The sequence below is a fragment of the Ambystoma mexicanum genome, chromosome 7p, assembly GCF_040938575.1.
Source record: "Ambystoma mexicanum isolate Mex_15411 chromosome 7p, UKY_AmexF1_1, whole genome shotgun sequence".
In the NCBI taxonomy this organism is placed as follows: domain Eukaryota; kingdom Metazoa; phylum Chordata; class Amphibia; order Caudata; family Ambystomatidae; genus Ambystoma; species Ambystoma mexicanum.
In genome coordinates this window covers 163,061,132-163,085,371 of record NC_090939.1, presented here as the reverse complement: position 1 = coordinate 163,085,371, position 24,240 = coordinate 163,061,132, and the positions used below count along the sequence as shown (strand labels likewise).

At 41.7% G+C, this 24,240-nt stretch overlaps 1 long non-coding RNA gene across 1 annotated transcript in view; it reads right to left on the bottom strand.

Annotated features, from left to right (window-relative positions):
- The window catches only part of LOC138526524 (uncharacterized), an 87,988-nt gene that overhangs the window by 56,060 nt on the left and 7,688 nt on the right, over positions 1 to 24,240 (bottom strand). The window lies entirely within an intron of this gene.

The window sequence follows — 24,240 nt, the reverse complement described above, 5'->3', positions numbered from 1 at the left end:
TCATGCTAGTCTCTGCCTCACATTGAGTGGGGGTAACGGCAGGGGTAGTTAATAGGGATGACGCAACAAAATCAGTTAATCGCCAGCAAAAGAGTTAGAAAATAGGTAAGGGCGACAAAACCAATCACAAACTTGACCTTTGGTGGGCCGAACTGTCTGACGATCAACACAATGATCTGACTATCACTTAGCAAATTTCCAATATTCTTTACAAACTGGGCTCCTTGGGACAGGTCTCACGGCCACTTTCCGAGGACTTTATGCGAAAAAGGAGGTCAGGCTGAAATTGAAAGAAATAAAATCCAAAGTGAGTAAAGGGTAACATTTTTCTGAAGGAGTGGAACTACTAAAAAATGAATACAGCTCTTGTCTTAAGACACACAGGGCCTCATTACGAACTCAGCGGTAGCCATGCCGCCGAAATCGCGTCCGGGTCCGGGTTCCCATAATGAAGAATTACCGGGCCATTTCCAATTCGGAGGGCCTGGTAATTCCTCCTTCGAGGAACCCGGACCCAGACCTTCCCCATTCCCATTTCAGCCCCCATAGGGCTGAATGGGAATGGGCGAGGGAGCAAACAACGGGCCGATTACGAGCGGCCTGTTGTTTGCTCCCTCCTCACCTCGCGGGACCCGCTCTGCACGTCCAGACGTGCAGATCGGGTCCCGCGAGGGGACCTCGTAATCAGGTGGGACGGGGTTGACGGTGCCGGCATCTTTACTGGCGCTGTTAACCCCGTCCCGCCTGGGTTATAATGAGGCCCACAGACTCAAAGTGTATAGTGTGAAAAATCAAACTCTTTTCAAGAAGTTGGTTGGCAAAGAAACTGGAGCAATCTGGAGGATCCTGAATGGCACTCATGACCAACAGGCAAGCCAACAATCGTGCTGCGTATCAGAGGCTGAGTGGTGTGAGTACTATTACAATAAATTTAATTCTGAGGGCATAATTCCACCACAGGCACTAGACCACACCACAAATCCCAAGACATGGAAGTCCGATTTTGACACTACAGACATGACCATGGCAATTAAACAAGTGAAGAATTCTAGGGCAAGCGGTCCGGACGGGGTGTTGAACCAGTTTTATGAGGGGAATCCGGTTCTCTATTCAGACATCCTACTCAGACTTTTTCAGTGTATTGCCAGGGGTATGGACTGCCCAGAATCCTGAAGAACAGTAACTGTAATTCCTATCTTTAAAGGTGGCGAGAGATCAAGTTCTGGTGATAAACCATCTGAAAATCAACCCAGCGAAATCCTACGCTATGACGTTTACAACCAAACACTCAGGCAGTAGAAATACATGGCAAGTAAATCAAACTGCAATAAAGCAAGTTACCAGTATAAATGATCTAGGCTTCCCGATCTCTACAAAGGAATGTCTTAAAACCCAAAAGGGGAGGGTGGAGGGGGAATCTTAATGCATCAATTAGTCTGATGAAAATACTAAATAGGAACCTCTATGCATACTCTTCAGTGCCACTAATCAAGCTATACAAACTTAAGGTAACAGCAACAAAATTGAATGGATGTGAATTAATACTGTTGCGGATCGGTCCTTCCTAGATTGCCTAGAAAGCAAAATATCGAAGACAGTGCTGAATCTTCCAAAATCTGCTCGGATCACTGTAATTAGATTAGAACTGGGTTTGACAGCAGGGTGGGCACAACACATTAAAAGATCTCTGTCTCTACTAACCAAATAAGGGAATGTGAAGAACAGTCATGGCCTCCTATGTAAAACCGTATACAAACTGTCTCTGATCATTAAAATCAAATTTTATAAACATTGCAAGACCTTTACAACTATAATACAACTGGAGAACCAGGAGAGCCCCTTTGTCCTAAAAAACAAAATAAAGCAGTGGGAAAGAATGTCTGATTATGAGGATCTTGGCAGGTTGCACTTATATAAAAACAATCAAAACCTTCGTACCCCGTCAAATGAGCTAAAAACGTATATACAAAAATGTACCTCCAAGAAGCACAGGGATCTTTATCTAAGATTGCATCTTAATACTCTCCTGACGATGGAAGTCGTGGGGCCAAAACTTTAGATTTGTAGAGAAATGTGAGGCTGCCGTGCTTGTGGCCTAGCTCCGATTGAATCCCTATTTCGTTTGGTCTTGGAATGCTCAGCATTTCAAGACAAAAGAACCCGTCTCCTGGGAGACATTACCCACTCGATCTCCCGGGTACTTTCAGATAACCTTTGGGTAAGACTCATGATGACTACGAATGAGAATCTAATAATTGCCCTCACGACCTTGCTGACACATATATTTGTGGAACTAAAAAACAAAATGCTGCAGGGAGAAGCAGATTGGAGAGCGAACTGGGAGGTCGAGGAACCCACCAACGGGCCCTGACAGGTTTAGGATGGTGTGACTTATGAGTGACAAGGAGGACAGTCTTAACTTATGTTACGGCTTATACTCGAATAGGAATGCGGAATTTGTTTGGTAATGGATCTACTCCTATGACAGTTTAATGGATAACTCTAGTATATGACTGAGCTATGTTTGCAATATATCTAATTTCTGTTTGTCGCATGATAATGTGCTTTTGGTTTCATTTTATGATAGTTTAAAAGTTTATTATATAAACTAAGCACACTGTTTCTTTTTAATAAAAAAAATAAAAATAAAAAATGTCACGTTACACATTTTCCACACAGGAAATGTGCTCTTTTTCCTTATAGGCTCCCAGCTCTAATTTTTGGTAATGATTCTTGTGCTTGTCTTTTATTGGTTATTTTATGTTTGATCACAAATGCTTGTGCTCATTTTGTAGGAAAGTTGGAGTTACTCATATTCAGAATGTGCCAGTTCTTTTGATACGTTTTTGAATTGTGTAAGAGAGTGTAGTATAAGTAGTAACTCCCACCATAGGTATGTTGTTCTCTTTTAAGTTTTCCTCTTTGGGTTCCAGTAAAGATGACCTATTGTTGTTGCCTTCTCTTCCAGCTATATTCTTGAATTAATGCTCATTATAGCCTATATGTGTACCTTTGTGTTCTATATTAATGGCATCTTCTTTATATTATTTTTTGGGAGTGCATTATGCCTCAGTCGTAAACATTGTACAAAAGTAAGATTTTCTTTTATATGTTTTGGATGTTGGCTGTTTTTTTATGTAATAAGGCATTTGAGATATTTCCACTGTGAGATCATGTCACTGTGAGACTTTACCATTGTGAGACTTTACCATTGTAAGATTTTGCCACTGTGAGGTCTTGCCACGGTGTGGTCTTGCCACAGTGTGGTCTTGCCACTGTGAGATTTTGCCACTGTTAGATTTTGCCATTGTGAGATTTTACAACTGTTAGAATTTGCCACTGTGAGATTTTGCCACTGTGACTCATTTGCCACCGTGTGGTTTTGCCACAGTGAGGTTCTGCCACTGTGGGTTTTTGCCATTGTGAAATTGTGTGACTGTGTGATGTTGCTGCTGTGAGACTTTGCCACTGTGAATCTTGCACTGTGGAATATTGCCATTGTGGGGTTTTGACACTCTGATATGGTGCCACCGCAGGTTTTTTTCAAATGAGAGATGTTGCTTGTTTGATATTTCGCCACTGTGAGATTTTGCCATTTTGAAATTCTACAACACTGATATTTTAACACTATCAGGCCTAGCCATGTGTGTTTTTGCCACCATACAATTTTACCACTGCAAGATGTTACCATTGTAAGATATATATTTTTTTTTATTCTTGATTTAACTGCATTTTAACCAATGTGTTTCCGTAAGTGTCTCAAAAAGTTAGTAAAATGACTCTCATTATCTTCCCCTTATTTATTTATACGTTTTCCAAGTTCAAGCTTTCCAAGAAATTGCCCACTGCGAACACTGGTTTCCACTTGGCCCCATTCATTAAGTGCGTCCACCAGTACTCTTCATCCAGTTGGCAAAACTTGGAAAACAGGTGGCTTACGTTAGTCTTTCTGTTAGATGGCAGGCCAGTGCAGTGCATTTGAGGATCAGATGACTTAGAGTTTCAGCTACATTAGTCTCAGAACAGAGACAACACATGTTCTCCCTTGCTTTGTCTCTGATTGCCAGGATTTCGTTGGTTTTTAAGACATTTAGCCCCGCTCTCAGAAAGATTGATCTGATCCTTTTGTTGGGGAACTTCAGCAGATAGTTTATTGGTTCATTCAGTTTTTGGGTGTTAATTGGTTGGGGTCTGGTTAACCTATTTCTTGCTGCCTCCTCCAAGGTGTTACACCAGTCAAGTTCTTTACATTTCTTTGCCGATTATGTTGGATTGTTATATAATTCCTCCTCAGAGCTACCGATTTCCTCAAGCAGAGTGAGATTTTTACGAAACCAGAGAGTTAGCATTTTGTTTGATCCCTTTTTTTGTTCTTTCCGGATCATCTCATGCATTTTTGAATTTGAAGTTTGAATTTTCTGGAACAACATTAGGCCATTTAGATCTACCGTGCCTTTTAAAGATACCAGGCTTAGTTCAATCCTGATTGAGGCCACCGGAGTGGATGACGGCAGGCACAACATTGTTCTCCAAATGAAGCCTTTGGGTTTTTTCCAGATTTCAAGTGGGATTGCTGGCATCGCTTCGGCTCCATAGACGATCACTGGGACCACTTTAGATTTGTAGAAGATCAGAGTTCCTTTGAGCGAGAAACAACCAAACCTTTTGTCTAGCACCATCATCTGGTTGGTCAAACTTTTAGTTTTCGTCCAGAGAGTTTCTTGCATCTGGGTTTCCTGTGGGTTTCTGATAATTGTGACACTGAGATATCTAAACAAGGGGACTACTTCCAATCTGTCTTCCGCTAAGTGCCATGATGATATTTTTTTCTCTTTGCTATTTTCTCAAGAATCAGCACTTTGGTTTTACCGGTGTTGATTTCTAGATCGTTTGCTAGCAGGTATTCTTGCAGGTTGTCCCACTTTCTTTGTAGACCTATAGCCATTTGATCGACTAAGATGATATCATCTGCATAGAGTTGTCCACTTATTTTTTCATAGCCCACTAATGGTGGAAAAGCTCTGACCCACTTTTCTGAATGCTGGTAGTCCCCAGAATATGCGTTATATAGATACAGAGGTGGGGCTAGAGGGCACCCTTGTTTCACTCCTCTGAATGTTTGTATGTTCTTAGAGAGGAGACCAGCTCCGCTGAGTCGGACTCTCATTGAGGTGTCCGTGTAGAGTTCTTTTATGGGCGCCAAGATTGACTTCGGGCAATTCCAGTCAGTCAGTTTCAACCAGAGTTTTGTTCTATTAACTCTGTCAAAAGCTTGGGAGAGATCAATAAAGGCCAAGAATAAACTAGGAGAGCCTTCCAGAACTTTAGCCTTTAAAATGCTCAGGAGCAAGATGTTTGTCGTTGTACCCAAGTTCTTTGTGAAACCTGCCTGAAATGGGTCGTATCCTTCTGAGGATACTGCCCACGATGCAAATTTGTCTAGCAGAAATGAACCAAATATTTTTCCAATGCAATCCAAGAAGGCGATCGGGCGATAGTTATTGGGGTCCCCTTTATCAACTTTCTTGTAGATCGGGACAACGTTTGCTGTTCTCCACAAGCAAGGTATGGTGTTTGAATTGGCACATGTTGTGAATATTTCAGCTGTTAGTGTCGCCCAGTCTTTTGAATTTGCTTTCAGCTCCGCATTAGAGAGCCCGTCCGGACCTGGAGCTCAGGAGGCTTCTAATTTGTTGATTTTCCACTCAATAGTTGATATATCCTGTTCAATGTCCCATTTGTCAGTGTCTGGTCCAACTTTCTGAAGAATCGGAAGTGGCGAAGCAAACAAGTTTCAAAAGTGATCGATCCAATCTCTTTCATTGACATTACTCAATAAGGTATCTTGTGTGGCCCTTCCACCAGATGTTATTAGTGACCAAAAGTCCTTTGATTGCTCTCCACTGAGAGCTCTTAACATCTTTTCAGTGTTTTCTTGATATAGTTGGATTTTGTAAGATTTTAACCAGTTCTTATACTTCTTTGTCAATGAGTTAGCCTTGTCAATATTAAACTTTGTTGGCACATTTTTGGCTTTCCTTATCGATCTGCACCTTTCCGCTCATTTTGCTTTCAAGATGTGATTGTTAACATGGTAGAGGTTTTTTGGTGGTTTAAAAACCACTATTGGTCGCTGATATGGGACCAGAGGTGGGCAATAGTCAGTTTTGGTGTATCCCTTTGTTTCCAGATCCCTCTCGTTTGCGTGTATATATTGCTTTGTAATCACAATTATTTCAGATGCCTTCAGTCAGAGACGAGTTCCCCCTTTGTTTACATCAATGTTAGACTGGATTTGGGGACGCTTGAGTGCGAAATTTACTTTTTCGTGTTCCATGTTACCTTTAAGAGGTTATGGTTGCTGTTAAGTTTCCCTATGACCTTAAAAGAAGTTGCCCTTGCCGGTAGATCACGTGAGAAACAAATATGGTCCAGCGTAGCCCAACGGGTGCCTTGTTCCCAGATAGGAATCTTGAGTTCTTTTGGTCGACGCAGGCAATGTAAGTTTTGATGATCTCTGGCAACCATGATTCCGTCCCACAGTATTCCATGAGCCATCGTACACCCATCGGACTTTCCAAGATTTTTTGCGGCGGTGCAAAATGGATTGTTTGATGTTTTCAGACATTTCTCTATGGAAACTATTGTCACGTTCAGCTCTCCACATATGATCATGTGGTCTACTGAGAAGTTTTGTAGAGTATCGTCCAACAAATTTTCTATTTTGTCCAAAAAGGAGGTGGTGGTTGGTTCTTTAGGATTCCAATAGGTATTAATCACCAACTAGTTCTTCGACAACCTATAATCCTTGGTGGATTGAGAAGGATTCCAGGAGATCAGTGTGACCAGTATGTGCAGCTCATTTATAAAGGTTTTTCCCAGAAATAGGTTTCTGCCTGTACGAATGGCTGTGAGCAATCCTGCTCGAAGTCTTCCTAGTGGGCCTTGGATTGCCGGTGAGAAGGCAATGTCACAGCCATCCATTGAGGGTTTCTTTGCGATCCAAGTCTCTTGAAGACACAGAAGATCAAATGAGCCCAAGTTGACATCTGAAGTGTTCATTAAATGAGAAAAGCCATCTGTATTCCACGAACCCATTGTAACAAGATCATAGAAATTTGTTATAGGCTTCTTCAGGGGTTTGTTTTTAGAGCCTGGCAATGTTTTTCATTGCTAAGATCGGTTAGTATTTGCCAGAACCTCCGGCAACCATGCCCATGTTTTTAAATCTTTCTCTCTCTGCCACTGAGATGTTTTACTTCTGATAAATATGTCCACTGTGAGACTTTACCAGTGTGAGATCTTTCCAATGTGAGATCTTGCCAGTGTGAGACTTTACCACCGTGCGACTTTGGCACTACAATATTTTGCCAGTGTAAGGTTTTGCCACTGTGAGGCTTGCCACTGTGAGTTTTTACCGCTTTGAGGTCTTGCCACTTTGGCATTCTGCCACTGTGAGATTCTCCCACTGTGAAATTCTACCATTGTGAAACTTCTAGCACACTGAGATTCTGAGACTTTGCCATTGTGATTGCATGCCATCGTGTTTTTTTTACCACAGGAAGATTTTACCACTGCTTGATTTTACCATTACAAGATTTTGCCACTGTGAGAGTTTTGGTATTGAGAAATTGGTCACTGTGAGACTTTACCAGTGTGAAGTCCTAACAATGTGAGATCTAACCTCTGGGAGTCTTTAGCACTGTGAGAATTTGCCAATGTAAAATTTTTCCCGTGTGAGGTTTTGCCACTGTGAGGTTTTACCACTTGAGGTTTTACCACTGTCAGGTTTTACCACTGTCAGGTCTTGCCACTGTCAAGTCTTGCCATTGACAGGTCTTGCCACTGTGGAGATTCTGCCACTAACATTTTCTCATTGTGAGATTTTGCCATTATTAGATTTGACAATTCTGACATTTTACAGCTGTGAGACTTTCCCACTGTTAGATTTTGCACTGTGCGGTTTTGCCACTTTGAGACTTTCCCACTGTCAGATCATGCCATTGTCAGATCCAATCCCTGTGAGACTTCTACCACAATGAGATTCTAACACTGTGAGACCTTGCCTTTGTGAGTTCATGCCATTGAGTGATTTTACCACTGCGAGATTCTGCCACTGAGACATTTTTCAACTTTGGAATTTTGCCACTGTGAGATTTTGCCTATGTGAGGTTTTACCACTGTGGTTTCAGGGGAACCAATTGTGAGTGGAGATGGAACCTAAAAGCTATATTGCAACAAGACAACTGGTTACCCCTACCTCACCAGCACACCTGCTAACAGTAGTACTCTTTCAAGGCTGTATAATTTACAGCAGAATGTCATCCACAAAAACCTTTTCTTTACAGAACCTAAATAAGAGACTCAATGTATTCGAAAAAGCAGATGTGTTAGATATGGTTATACCACATCACCTACTAACCCCAAGACACCAATTTGTTTTTTGATATTTGTAATGTTTGATCTAATCTTTGGTAATTGTTACCATTGACTCGAATGAATTGTAATATGTAGTTATAGTTGTATGTATGCATTTTTACTATGGTATATGCAATTTGATGAAAATAAAATGAATACGTTTCTATTTTTGTATAGAAAAGGCTTTTGTGCTGCCCAAAAACACAAGCAACAAATCAACCAATCAGCCAAATCCAGAAACAACCACAACACTTAACGACTTCACACCAATTTTAAAAGAAACATGTCCTGACCTAGTGAAGCACAAAAACAAAGCTGGATTTCCAGTAGACCCTTTCCCATCAGACATCACCCAAGAGACATACTTTCGGAACCTCATGAACCATTCGCTGACAAAATGAGCCATACCACAAAGTTTCAAAGTGGTACACATTAATCGACTCCTCAAATACCCTCGGGAAACACAGAAGACTTAACCAACTGCTGGCCTGTTTCAAACATCCTTTACTTGGCAAAACCCCTAGAAACCTACTTATACAAGCAAATCCTGAAACATGTGGAAAGCATCCTGACACTAGAACAGGCACAAGTCTGTTTCAGATCCATGAGATGAATTTAATCAGCACTACTATTCATCTGGGACGACCTAAAAAGTAACTCCAACTCTAACATCACTTCAGAAATAAGTCTACTAAACCTTTCAGCATCCTTCAGCACAGTCCAACACTAAACCCTCAACAAAAGACTCCAAGAAATAGGAATCAGGAACATGTTTTTGCTATGGATAAAGTCCTTCCTAACAGAAATAATGGACAGAACCTGGCTACAGCCTTCAGCTCAGCACAACACACACCAACCTGGGGGATTTTACCACAAGGTACATCCTTCTTGCCACTACTCTTCAACATCTACATGACCCCACTCATCGAACATATCAAAAGATATGGACTCACTTGCTACACCTACAGATATGGCACACATGGACATCATGGAGGCTTTGAAACAGTATATTCTAATTGTATAAGCGCCTAACAAGCAAGCAATAAATAAATAAATAAATACATTTCACCAAAATGCCTGCTGAAGTGACATCACACAACCCTTGACTTCTGATGACTCCAGAGGTTGCCAGGGTTTATTCAGACGTAGTTCTATTTCTTTTGTTTTGATTACACATTAATGTAATGTGTAATCTGTTTTTCCCTCGAATCGTGGGCCCCCTGAAGTGTGACTGCAAAGTGTGGAGCAGTCTGTCCTCACTGCCTGTGTTGTGCTTTGGCTCCTCCTGCTTCAGCTTCAAAACACTGTTTTGAAGCGAAGCGTGACTGCAAAATGTGGAGCAGTCTGCAGTCCGTGGTTTCAGGGAAATGGCAGAAAATAAAAGGTGGGTGAAAAGTCTCTGTTTTTCAGTGCTGGGGCTGATCCCCCTGAACTCGGGACATAGTACCTGCAGGCACCTCCACCCCTATCCTCTGAATAAGGTGATCCCTCTTCAGCCGATATCCACTATCCTGACAACAATGAAAGGCACCAAGAAGTGGTATAATCATATGAGCAAGCAAATCTCCTCCCTCGTGTGTGCAAAAACTCCTAGGGGATCTCTGCTAATAAGAAAGCCCTCTATATCGGATAAATCTAAGATCCCTGTCTTCTTTCCCCTATGAAAGGCCAAATCACTGATTGAAATAAGCCAAACTAATGCATGGGATGATGTCACAGGGGCTGACTTCACTCCGGCCGTCCTGGTTGAAATCACATTAGGCAGGATTTCAGGACTGGTCCTCAGAGACGTAGAGCACAGACTGGCATTTCTCCAATGTAGGGAGGAATAAGCCTGGAGAAAGAAATCATAGACTCTGCTCAACAGATCGAGAGACTAAGCACATCTCCTTGGATGTTTGAAACTCAAACCCTGTTAAGTTTGTAGGATAGTAGTATTGCAGATGTAGAGGAGCACTATGAGGAGATAGGGAGCTACTACACTCTGTCTTGACCCCCCCGCTGATCCCCCAGTGGATTCAGAGAATAGCAACACCATCTCCATTCCTTTGGTGGCGCTAAACATTGATTTACAATCTTTTATTAGGCTATTTGATACGTCACCTATGAAGTCAGGCATGGCTGTCGCCAAAATCGGGTCCGGGTCCGGGTTACCAGAATGGGGAATTACCGGGCCATTCTGAGTTTGGCGGGCCGGTAATTCCTCTCTCCAGTAACCCGGGCTTGGACCTTTCCCATTTCAGCCCCCATAAGGCTGAATGGGAATGGGAGAGCGAGCAAACAACGGGCCGATTACGAGCGGCCCGTTGTTTGCTCCCTCTTCCCCTCGTGGGACCCGGTAAGGACGCCTGGTTTGACCAGGCGTTACTTACCGGGTCCCGCGAGGGGACCTTGTAATTTCGCGGTATGGGTTTCACGGGTCTGCATCCATTAGCGGCACCTGTTAACCCGTACCGCGAACCTTGTAAGGAGGCCCACAGACTCAAAGTGTATAGTGCGAAAAATCAAACTATTTTCAAGAAGTTGGTTTGCAAAGAAACTGGAGCAATCTGGAGGATCCTGAATGGCACTCATGACCAACAGGCAAGCCAACAATTGTTCTGCGTATCAGAGGCCGAGTGGTGTGAGTACTATTACAATAAATTTAATTCTGAGGGAATAATTCCACCACGGGCGCTAGACCAAACCACAAATCCCGAGACATGGAAGTCCGATTTTGACACTACAGACATGGCCATGGCAATTAAACAATTATGAATTCTAGGGCATGCGGTCCGGATGGGGTGTCGAACCAGTTTTATAAGGAGAATCCGGTTCTCTAATCAGACATCCTACTCAGACTTTTTCAGTGTATTGCCAGGGGTATGGACTGCCCAGAATCCTGAAGAACAGCAACTGTAATTCCTATCTTTAAAGGCGGCGAGAGATCAAGTACAGCCAACTGCAGGCCAATTGCTCTCAGAGATTCGGCTGCTAAAATGTTTGCCAAACTGGTGCTGAAGGACCTGTGTAAGTGAATAGAGAAGTCGAGAATTCTCAGTCCCCTCCAGACCAGGTTCAAGAAAGGCATAGGCGCCCTGATGAGCCCCGTAGCCCTCTCGGTATGTACTACAGGCAATGGAGGACTTTTTAGTAAAACATTGTAAGTAGCAGTGCTGGAATTGAGCGCCACCTTTGACAATGTTAATATCCAATACTACGGAGCAAACTTAGACATTGGGGTATTGATGAGGGCCTATTAAGAATGATACAACAGCTATACAGGGACAATTCGATTGAAATCAGAGTATATAGTCAGGCAGAGCTGCCCAATTTAATCCCTATCACTAAAGTGGTGAGACAGGGATGTGTAGTGGCCCCAACTATCTTCTATCTGTACTTAGCTGACCTATGGAAGGAAATCCTGGTATGGGGTGGGTATGTGCCTAGATGGAAAGACCTACGGGTGAATATCATTGTTTATGCTGATGATCTAATACTGATGGATTACACCCCGGTAAGCCTTTAAAAGGTCTTTGATGGTGTCCACGCCTTTCTGGTGATAAACCATCTGAAAATCAACCCAGCGAAATCCTACGCTATGACATATACAACCAAACACTCAGGCAGTAGAAATACATGGCAAGTAAATCAAACTGCAATAAAGCAAGTTACCAGCAATGTTCCTTCTAATTATTTTTCTCTATGTGCGGAACCGGTTGGCTGTTGTGCGCACATTATTTTCCATGTGCGCAACTGACTAATGAGGTAAGCCAGTTTGTGAGCTACCATCGCAGAAGAGAGTTTGCAAAGGAATTTCCTCTACCCAGCCACTGCAATTCTTTAAAAATCTTTTTCCAAACACATGGGCTAAAATAAAATGTGTCATATGTGATTATACAGAAAACTCAATAACCAGTCCAAGACTTCAGTATCTGCCACAGTACCTTGCAAATGTACTTCTGTGCAGAGAAAAATATCGGCCTCATTATGAGTTTGGCGGTAAGTGGTAAAGTTGGCGGCAACTCCATTGCCGCCAACTTTTTCCACTACGCCAAATTACGATTTCGGGCCTGGAGTGGAAGATTTTCCTCCAGGAAAAATCCTGTTGGTAAACCCTCAAACTCAATACCGAAATCGTCAGAATTTCCAGTGCGGTAATCCCGCCAAAAAGCCACATTTATTCCAATGGACTCAATATGGACTAAATATGAATGGGGAATTACACCGCCACAACCAGATGTAATCTGGTGGAAATTCCTCCGGACCAAGTGGCAGTGACAGTAATTAGTTTGGGCGATTTTCTGGAAGATTTACACCGGGATACCTCCCCAAGACTTAATGAGGCCCTGTATGTTTTATGCCAATGGAAAATCACTAATTTGTATTACAAAATCCAAATATCTCTTAGTTGTGATCCCACATATCGCGCACAAACAATATTTCTTTGCATTCTGATTTTTCAAAAAAAGGGAATTTTATTCTTGATGCGATAATCTTGTGGTCAACCGACACGTGTTTCGACCCAAGGGATCATTTTCAAGGCTGGTGCGTTATTGTTCCTTGACCGTTAGGTAGGTTGGCTCTTGGTGGGGGGTTGGGGTAGGTGGGTTCCACTCCTTGAATAGGCTGGTTTGTCAGCATGTTACTGCTGCGAGCAACGACCCTTGTGGTGGCCCTCAAATATCTCTTGTCATAACTAATGTGGATGTCAAGAAACTCACACAGAATACATTTGCCGATGGATTAATGGCAATTAAAAGCAACGTGTCAAAAACATGCTAAAGGAGTTCAAGTGCCACTTTAATGAAGTAATCCAAGGGCCAGGAGAACATGCTTTTAATAATTTGTGTATGGATTATAATTGCATCGGAATAACTGCACCTTAGAATATGATGATCCAAAATTCAAGTGCCTCTGCTTACTATCCACATTACGTTCTCCTGTGGGTAGTGATAACGGTCCCATGTCATTTCATCATGGGATGGTTTTTCGTGGGGTTTTTTACAGCGATTTTTAGTTGTGAAAATACCATCAAATTTTTGTTCAAATTATATTTGAGGGGGATCCGCCCAACCCCCCATTTTTAAAAAAAAATTCGAACATCCATGGCAGCCATTAGAAGAGAACTGGGCCTAGTGTCTCTTTTATCTATGGTCGACCAAAGTGCCATGAGATTCTACAGAAAAATAATCCTGGCGGACACGTTACCAGCATATAACATCATCAAGGATGAACTGGAAAGTGGCAAATGTAAAAGCCCTTAACAGTTGGGCTGAAAATAGAAAAGAGAAGCTAACCGAAATAGCACGCACAGAAAAAGAGCTTAAAGAAAATCCGGAGAGAATCAAACAAAAAATGGAAGAATGGATTGGATACATACGATTGAGAAAGCAGTAGAGAACAAACTCCTAACTCATCTCCCTCCAACGTTTAACAAATTGAAAAAAACGCTAAATTACTGTGCTAAATTTCTGGAAAAAAGCAAAAATAATTCTTTTCATGAAAGCTAGACTGAATCTACTGTTAACACAGGAAATCCTAACCATCCGGGGAGCTACAGGCAAAAAGGGATGCCGTCTATGTAAAAAGGCAGAGGTGGCGGAAACCCTGAAACATCTTGTAATAGATTGTCCTAATACCAAACAAATCAGATCTACCTACCTCTTACCTCTGATATTGAATCCATGGATGAAACAAAAAGGCGACCTATGGAACAGATTAATAGCCGGAGAAACCACCAGATGGACGGTGGCTATGGTGAACTTAATTGAAATAACATTCCGGCAGATCAATGCGGTAACAACTGCACCAACGCCCTCTTAGGAAGTGGAACCTGTCCAGTGGATGAAGAAGAAGAGGGAATTGTCTGATCACCCTAGAGGTATCGGTAGATCCGGAGGAAGGTCTCTGTGAAATTTAGACTTGGACTAACCAACTGCAATGGAAACTTTGATAAAATTCAGGTGTTCCCTGAATAAATTTTAAAAAAAGAAAAAAATGTGATGGGTTTTTTAGAAAAAGAATTGCAGTAAAAAACCCTGCGAAAAAACATCCCGCGATGAAAGGACGTCGTACCGTGATAACACCAGCCTTATAAATAAGAGATATATGCACCATGCATTTTTACTCCCTAAAAAACAAAAATGTTCCTAACAAAAATGAGAAACAATGAACATATCATTGCTTCAACCCACAAACATCCACTGATATTTTTTCAAATTAGTGACCAGCAGAGCAGTGGCATAGGAAGGAAGGAACTTTAATAATATTAATCCCCGATCTCAAAGGGAATTTTATGGGGAAAGAACATCTTTTAATAAGCAGAAAGTATCCCTATTGGCAAAGCTAATGACTTTTTTACTCCCTGAAAAATCATTTGACTCCAAGTAGGGAGAAGCATCTGATTAGAGCCCTGCTTGTCCCCCTGACATAGGGAGTGAAATGACATGACACATAATAAAGTGTATAGTTTTGCCCCAGTTTTGCCCACCCTTCCGCACCACAGCCTAGATAAAATTAAACAAGACCCTTACTGAGGTTTATTATGGAGCCCTGTTGAAGAAAACCACACATATATTCCTTTTAAGTTAATTGCATCAATACATCAGAGATACGAATGATTTAGTGCCTTCTTCTACAACTATGGATCCATCCTCTATAATTCTTTTGATAAGATGCAGGGAGATGCTGGAGACTGCACACACAGAACTCATGGTTGTATTGAAAAGCCCTCAGCAGTGTAGCATAGAAAGAAAAAGAAGGTGCCGTTGTCCGGATGGGTACTAGACTTTCCTATCCTTTAGCAAACAGCCAACATATTTCCTTCAGTGTACTGCCGAAACGTCTGACCTGGTCTTTGAAATTTGCTGCTTTGTTCATCACCTGCAAGGAGTGATGCTTTCACCCATACCCTTCCCCAGCCCTTGTGCTTGCCTCCAATACTAGTTGATAGAGCACTGTACAAAATGAAGGATTGTAGCAGTAAACACTCACTGGGATATTTGCAGACCCAAAATACTTTGCAAGCAAGGTATATTTAAATGCCTCAACATATGATGTGCATTTTAAAAATGTCATGACTCTGCATGTACACAATTCTTTTGCAGTGCATACAAGATTGTTTGCAGCATACCCCACCTTTATATCATTGTGTGGGATTAACACAAGTGCTCAGTGAAACTATTTTTCTATTGAAGCGAGTTACCATATAATGTGAAGGTTCATACCCAAAGGAACTCTGAACACTTGGAAATGATGCAGATTGTGTGAAAAGCATTCTCCACTCTGAATATCCGGTGCCATGATACTATGGACGAGTAATCCCAGGCATAGTCCATACCCATTATCCGTTGTAGGCTAAGTAAATGATATTGCAATGTTGCTCTCTACTTATAGGGTAATGTTAGTCATGCTAAAGTAGGAGACGCTGAACATCACATTTGTCTTTTCAAATTCTTTAGAGGGCAAATTAATATTTGAGTTTCATAATGCGGTAACTTACAAGTGGGCCGCTTCAAAGCACTTGCGTGACATATGTACAAAGAAGAGGAAGTATGGGATTTGGTTACACATCCAAGTAGCCTGGTTACTTACAGTCAGTATCCGATATTTGAGCTGGTAGTTATGTTATGTTATGTTAATTGGACTTATAACACGCCAAAGCCCACGGGCATCCAGGCGCCGAAAGACAGGAGTAATACGTGAGACTCAGTGATTATCCTAGTAAAACAGAATTGTATTCAGCTGTTTGCGGAAGGCAAGATGGTCCTCTATCCTTCGTAGCTGTGGTAGGAGGGCATTCCAAGCTTGAGCACCATGAACATGGAAAGCCCGCCCTAAACCACAAGATCTTTTTATCCATGGCAATGCCAACAGGAACCCTTCAGTGGATCTTAAGCATCTCTTAGGTTGATAGATGTTAATCTTCTCCTTCAAATATAGAGGAGCATTTCCAAAGATACATTTGTGGCATGTAGTGAGCAGTTTGAATTGGATGCGAGCTGCCACCGGGAGCCAGTGGAGTTTTTTCTGGCAGCACTAGTGGGTTCAAAGCTTTTCATCTGAAAGATTATCCGCACAGCTGCATTTTGTATCTTCTGCAACTGTTGGATATCAGCTTTATTGGCCCCTCCCAGTAAGGCGTTACAATAGTCCACCCATGGTAGTTTCACGGCCCTTGCAAGTTTTATACGATTTTCCACCGATATTAGCGTGGCTACTTGTCTAAGTACCTTTAATGGTAGTTGGTGTTGGTAGTGATAGCTGTGACATGTGCCTCACGATCAAGACTGTCCTCCATATAAGTGCCTAAGGTCTTGACTTGCTGCACTATTTTAATTTGAATACCTTCTATGTTAAAATAGTCATATTTTTGACTTAATTCATATTGAGCATGCTGAGAGCCGAAGAGCATCAACTCGGTTTTAGCAGCATTTGAACAGAGCCAGTTTGCTGACATCCATTGTTTTATGACATAGTAGGCTACAGCTAGAGTTTGTTGATCAACATCATGGTTCCCAGTTATATTCAATACCAACTGAAAATCATCTGCGTAATTACAGAAAAAAGATCCCCAGAGATTCCAGCTCAACACATAGGGGAGAATGTAAATGTTGAACAGCAAGAGAGAGAGACATGCCCCTTGGGGAACTCCACATGTTATAGTGTGTGGCTCGGAGGCACAGTCACCCCAATGGACACGTGACTTGCGGCCCTCCAGAAAAGATCTAAGCCAAGTGATGGCATTATTGGAGAGTCCGCCAACAGACGCCATCCTTGCAAGCAAGATTTTATGGTCCAGCAAGTCAAAGGCTGACGATAGATCCAACAGCATCAGCAGCCCTGACTTGCTGTGTTTCAGCTGACCATGCATGTGTGTTTGTGAATCCAACAATGCTGTCTCGGTTCCATGGAAACTCCGGAAGCCTGATTGCTTTGCGTGCAATTTACCAGTATCAAGTACATAAGATTGCAGCTGTGTAGTAGATGCCTTGTCTATGAGCTTGAGGGAAAATAAAGTATTTGTGATGGGTCTTAAATCAGCCGCATCCAACGGGTCCAATCCCGTTTTTTTTTGCAGAGGGGTAACTGCCCCATTTTTAATCGAGTGAGGAATGGAGCCGGTATGAAAGGAATAACTGACAAACCGACAAAGAAACGACGCAACCTATTCTCGATGCTTCAATATATATTTAGAGGGGAACATTTCCCGAGGACAATTAGTAGGGTGCATGTTTTTTAGTAACTTCAGCATTTCAATTAAATTGGGTTCAATAAAATTAAAGTTAGACTATATAGTGTGGGTGATGCTTTTGGTTAGGCACAATGAGTAACAGAAATTCTGGCGCGTGAAGGTTATTCATGTTACTACAAACACAAAACAAGTGGATGTAGGTATACGTCTGCAAACCTTTCACAGAGCCAAGAGAGGAAGAGTCAAGGTTGTCCGGCAGTATCTTACTGTACTCTCGAGCAGAAGTTAGAGGCATAAGGTGAAAGTGTGGTAGAGTCAGGTTTAGGAGTCATGGGTGGGGAGGGAATGTTTTTAGTTAATGTGTGCAGGCATATCCTGGTTAGATTCTTCTGTTCATGGAACCAGTTTTTCATATTAGTTTTTACTACTTGTGTTGTATTTTGCTGCTAGGGATTTTAGGTGCATAGTAGTGTAATGCAAATTAGCAGAATATCAAGAATAGTTGCTTATTTTAAGAGAAAGAAAATTTCAGTTAATTGCTGTGTCTTGTGCCTTATTAAATCTTCTTGAATAGGTGAGAATTTTCTGCATGCGCTGCTAAAATTCTTCTGAGCGGCACCCAGAAGGAAGCTGGGCAAGCGCACATGCGCACAGCTTAGAGGGAACATTGGTTACCAGTATAAATTAGCTAGGCTTCCTGATCTCTACAAAGGAACATCTTAAAACTCAAAAGGGGAGGATGGAGGGGGAAACTAAATCGATCGATTAGTCTGATGAAAATAAATAGGAACCTCTGTGCATACTCTAATCAAGCTATACAAACTTAAGGTAAAGGCAGCAACATTGAATGGATGTGAATTAATACTCTGCGGATCGGTCCTTCCTAGATCGCCTAGAAATCAAAATATGAAAGACAGTGCTGAATCTTCCAAAATCTACTCGGATCAGTGTAATTAGATTAGAACTGGGTTGGACATCATGGTGGGCACAACACATTAAAAGATCTCTGTCTCTGCTAACCAAATAAGGGAATGTGAAAAAAAGTCACTGGCCTTCTATGTAAAATAAAGCATGCAAACTGTCTCTGATCATTAAAATCAAATTTTATAAACATTGCAAGACCTTTACAACTATGATACAACTGGAGAACCAGGAGAGCCCCTTTGTCATAAAAAACAAAATAAAGCAGTGGGAAAGAATGTCTGATTATGAGGATCTTGGCAGGTTGCAATTATATAAAAACAATCAAGACCTTTGTACCCCGTCAAATGAACTCAAACCTTATATGCAAAAATGTACCTCCAAGAAGCACATTGATCTTTATCTAAGATTGCGTCTTAATACTCTCCTGACAATGAAAGTCGTGGGGCCAAAACTTCAGATTTGTAGAGAAATGTGAGGCTGCCGTGCTTGTGGCCTAGCTCCGATTTAATCCCTGTTTCATTTGGTCTTGGAATGCTCAGCATTTCAAGACAAAATAACCCGTCTCCTGGGAGACATTACCCACTCGATCTCCCGGGTACTTTCAGGTAACCTTTGGGTAAGACTCATGATGACTACGAATGAGAGTCTAATAATTGCCCTCACAACCTTCCTGACGCATATATTTGTGGAACTAAAAAACAAAATGCTGCAGGGAGAAGAAGATTGGAGAGCGAACTGGGAAGTCAAGGAATCCACCCACGGGGTCCTGACAGGTTTAGGATGGTGTGACTTATGAGTGACAAGGAGGACAGTCTTAACTTATGTTACAGCTTATACTCGAATAGGAATGCGGAATTTGTGTGGTAATGGATCTACTCCTATGACAGTTTAATGGATAACTCTAGTATATGACTGAGCTATGTTTGCAATATATCTAATATTTCTGTTTGTCACAGGATAATGTGCATTTGGTTTCATTTTATTGTAGTGTAAAAGTTTATTGTATAAACTAAACACACTGTTTCTTTTTAATTAAAAAAAAAGAAAAAAAAGAAAATTTCACGTTACACATTTTCCACACAGGAAATGTGCTCTTATTCCTTCTAGGCTCCCAGCTCTAATTCTTGGTGATGATTCTTGTGCTTGTCTTTTATTGGTCTTGTTATGTTTGATTACTAAATCACGAATGCTTGTGCTCATTTTGTAGGAAAATTGGAGTTACTCGTGTTCAGAATGGGCCAGTTCTTTTGATACGTTTTTGAATTGTGTAAGAGAGTGTAGTATAAGTAGTAACTACCACCATAGGTATGTTGTTCTCTTTTAAGTTTCCCTCTTTGGGTTCCAGTAAAGATGACCTATTGTTGGTGCCTGCTCTTCTGTCTGTATTCTTGAATTGATGCTCTTTAAAGCCTATATGTGTACCCTATATGTGTACCTTTGTGTTTGATTTTAATGGTGTCTTCTTTATATGCCTTTTTGTGGGTGTGTTATGCCTCCGTCGTAAACATTGTACAAAAGTAATATTTTCTTTTATATGTTTTGGATGTTGGCAGTTTTTTTATGTAATAAGGCATTTGAGATATTTCCACTGTGAGATCATGTCACTGTGAGACTTTACCATTGTAAGATTTTGCCACTGTGAGGTCTTGCCACGGTGTGGTCTTGCCACAGTGTGGTCTTGCCACTGTGAGATTTTGGCACTGTGAGATTTTGGCACTGTTAGATTTTGCCACTGTGAGATTTTGCCACTGTGACTCATTTGCCACTTGGGGGGTTTGCCACAGTGAGGTTCTGCCACTGTGGGTTTTTGCCATTGTGAAATTTTGTGACTGTGTGATGTTGCTGCTGTGAGACTTTGCCACTGTGACTCTTGCACTGTGGAATTTTGCCATTGTGGGGTTTTTGACGCAGTGATATGGTGCCAATGTGAGTTTTTTTTTCAAATGAGAAATGTTGCCCATATGAGATTCTGCAACTTTGAGATGTTGCAAGTCCGAGATTTTGCCACTGTGAGATTTTGCCATTTTTAAATTGTACAACACTGATATTTTAACACTATCAGGCCTAGCCATTGTGAATTCATGCCAGTGTGTTTTTGCCACCATACAATTTTACCACTGCAAGAATTTACCATTGCAAGATATTGCCACTGAGATGTTTTACTACTGAGAAATATGTCCACTGTGAGACTTTACCACTGTGAGACTTTACCAGTGTGAGATCTTTTCAATGTGAGATCTTGCCACTGTGAGACTTTGCCACTGTAATATTTTGCCAATGTAAGGTCCTGCCACTGTGAGGCTTTGCCACTGTGAGTTTTTAATGCAGTGAGGTCTTGCTACTGTGGGATTCTGCCACTGAGATTCTCCCACTGTGAGATTCGACCATTGTGAAACTTCTAACACACTGAGATTCTGAGATTTTACCACTGCTTGATTTTACCATTGTGAGATTTTGCCACTGTGAGAGTGTTGGTATTGAGAAATGTGGTCACTGTGAGACTTTACCAGTGTGAAATCCTAACACTGTGAGATCTTACCACTGAGAGTCTTTAGCACTGTGAGAATTTACCATTGTGTGAGGTTTTGCCACTGTGAGGGTTTACTAACTGAGGTCTTACCACTGTCAGGTCTTGCCATGTCAGGTCTTGCCACTTTGAGATTCTGCCACTGAGATTTTCTCACTGTGAGATTTTTCATTGTTAGATGTTACAATTGTTAGATTTTACAGCTGTGGGATTTTTCCTCTGTTAGATTTTGCACTGTGAGGTTTTGCCACTTTGAGACTTTGCCACTGTCCGATCATGCCATTGTCAGATCCAACCACTGTGAGACTTCTACCACACTGAGATTTTAACACAGTGAGACCTTGCCTTTGTGTGTTCATGCTATTGAGTGATTTTACCTCTGCAAGATACTGCCACTGAGACATTTTTCCACTGTGGAATTTTGCCACTGGGAGATTTTGCCTATGTGAGGTTTTACCACTGTGAAGTTATTGCCATTGTCAGAGTTTGCCACTGTGATGGTTTGCTGATAATATTCTTATGCAATACTCCCCCACTATAATCCACCACCAATGATATAGTCTGTCACTTTTAGTCTGGCACGCCACACCATAGTTGATCACAGGAGCAGCCCTGCCTTGAGGATACTATACTCCAGTGAGACTTGCCTGCTGTTGTTACTGTGCCCCTGCCATATCGCGTTGCTGAGATTATGTCCACTGATTTTATGCACAGCAACACTATCCCCAGGTATAATCACGCCCAGTAAATGTTGTGCTCCTGCGATACTCTGACCCTGAAATATTTTGCCCCTGCAATACTTTGCCCCTACAATATTCTTCCCCCTGAGGTATACTCGTGAGGTATTGTATCCCTGCGATACTGCACCACTGCCTAATGCACCTCTGTGATATGGCACCCCCTTGCATTACATCCTCCCACACTACTCCCCTGTGACATCTTTAGCCCCGAGACACCTTAAGCCCTGTGATCCCTGTGGCATTGATATTATCCTCTAATCAACAAATTACAAACAGCTAGTTTGGACAGTCTAGAAAAATGCTACTTAAATATTGCTGGCTGTGATGTCAAACAACGAGGACAATCAACCAAGAAAAGAACGTATCGCACATGTCCTTGTGTTCAAAATGTGCACTTCCCAATGTTTTTTTGTCAGGATGACCAATTGCGAGTGGTGATGGAACCTAAAAGCTATATCGCAACAAGGCAACTGGTTACCCCTACCTCACCAGCACACCTGCCAACAATAGTACTCTCCCAAGGCTGTATAACCTACAGCATTATATCATACACACAATCCTTTTCATTACAGAACCTTAATAAGAGATTCTATGTATTCTAAAAAGCAGATGTGTTAGATATGGTTATACCACATCACCTACTAACCACAAGACACCAATTTGTTTTTTGATATTTGTAATGTTTGATCTAATCTTTGGTAATTGTTACCATTGACTCAAATTAATTGTAATATGTAGTTATAGTTGTATGTATGTATTTTTACTATGGTATTTGCAATTTGATGAAAATAAAATGAATACTTTTCTATTTTTGTATAGAAAAGGTTTTTGTAGATGCCCAAAAACACAAGCAACAACTCAACCAACCAACAAACTCCAGAAACATCCTCAACACTTAACGACTTCACACCAATTTAAAAAAAATGTCCTAACGTAGAGAAGCACACAAACAAAGCTGGATTGCCAGTAGACCCTTTCCCATCAGACATCACCCAAGAGACACCTGCAGAATACTTCCGGAACCTCATGAACCATTTGCTGACAACTTGAGCCGTACCACAGAGTTTCAAAGCGGTACACATTAATCCACTCCTCAAATAGCCTTGGGAAACACAGAAGACTTAACCAACTGCCTGCTTATTTCAAACATCCTTTACTTGGCGAAACTCCTAGAAACCTACTTATACGAGCAAATCCTGAAACATGTAGAAAGCATCCTGACACTGGACCGGGCACAAATCTTTTTCAGAGCCATGAGAGGAATTTAATCAGCACTACTATTCATCTGGGACGACCTAAAAACTAACTCCAACTCCAACATCACATCAGAAATAATTCTACTGAACCTTTCAGCATCCTTCAACACAGTCCAACACTAAACCCTCAACAAAAGACTCCAAGAAATAGGGATCAGGAACACGACTTTGCTATGGATAAAGTCCTTCCTAACATAAATAATGGACACAACCTGGCTACAGCCTTCAGCTCAGCACAACACACACCAACCTGGGGGATTCTACCTCAAGGTACATCCTTCTTGCCACTACTCTTCAACTCTTCAGCATCTACATTACCCGACTCATCAAACTTATCAAAAGATATGGACTCACTTGCTACACCTACAGATATGGCACGCATTGACGTCATGGAGGCTTTGAAACAGTGGGCCTCATTCCGAGATTGGTGGTAGTCATGCCGCTATTTGCGCCATGTCTCCCACCAATAATGGGTCTGGCACCGGTGTAGTTCAATGGGGACTTACCGGTGTAGTCCGACCATGGTGGGACCGGTAAATCCCGATTGAACATGCCATTCCCCATTCCCATTTGAGCCCCTATAGGGCTCAATGGGAATGGGGAGTGCGCTAATAATGGGCTCGCAACTTGCAAGCCCATTATTAGCGCCCTGGTCCCTTAGCGGGACCCGTAAGGGACTTGTGGTCAGACCACACGTTCCTTACGGTCCCCGCCAAGGGACCTTGGAATAGGGCGGTAAGGGATTACGGGCAACGGTCTCCTTACTGGTGCCCGGTATCCCTTACCGCCCACCTTGTAATGGCCCCCAGTATATTCTTATTGTATATGCACCTAACAAGCAAGCAATAAATAAATGAATAAATACATTTCACCAAAATACCTGCTGAAGTGACATCATTTTACCCTGCTCCCAAGTGATATCACATGAAGTGATGACACACGACCTTTCACCCCTTGACAACACAGGAAGGGCTATCACATAGCATTGTCCCTCAATACACTAAGAAAATAGTGTTATATCACTGTAATATTATATACATTTCATACAATAATGGATCACCATATGTAGCATTAATATCAGTGTGTAAAGGGCTATATTACCACATTACTGTGAATGTAAGCAGACATCCAACACAACAACCTGGACTATTGTACATCACTCCGGCTAAACTGTAAATAGACTCATCTCGACATCCAGTG